The following is a 270-nucleotide window of genomic DNA, read 5'->3' as shown; positions in this document are numbered from 1 at the left end:
AACTATTTACGGGTTGAATTAGTGTTGCGATTGATCAATTACGGTTTGAATTAGTGTTGCGTTAAAATGATAATCGCGTTGCCATAGTGTTGCGAATTATAAGATATCGCGATTGTTTTTTATATTTAAATTCCAGAGTCATTAATTTTCAATTTATATTTTCTAGCATTGCATTTTATATTTATTGCTTTTCATTCATACAGTAATAGTAAATTTTTATTTGATTCATTTTAAAATTAGTGTTGCGATATTGTTCCATCGCGGTTGTTT

This window comes from Apis dorsata, unplaced genomic scaffold (assembly GCF_000469605.1).
Source record: "Apis dorsata unplaced genomic scaffold, Apis dorsata 1.3 scaffold_726, whole genome shotgun sequence".
Lineage (NCBI taxonomy): Eukaryota > Metazoa > Arthropoda > Insecta > Hymenoptera > Apidae > Apis > Apis dorsata.
This window is presented reverse-complemented; position numbering follows the sequence as displayed.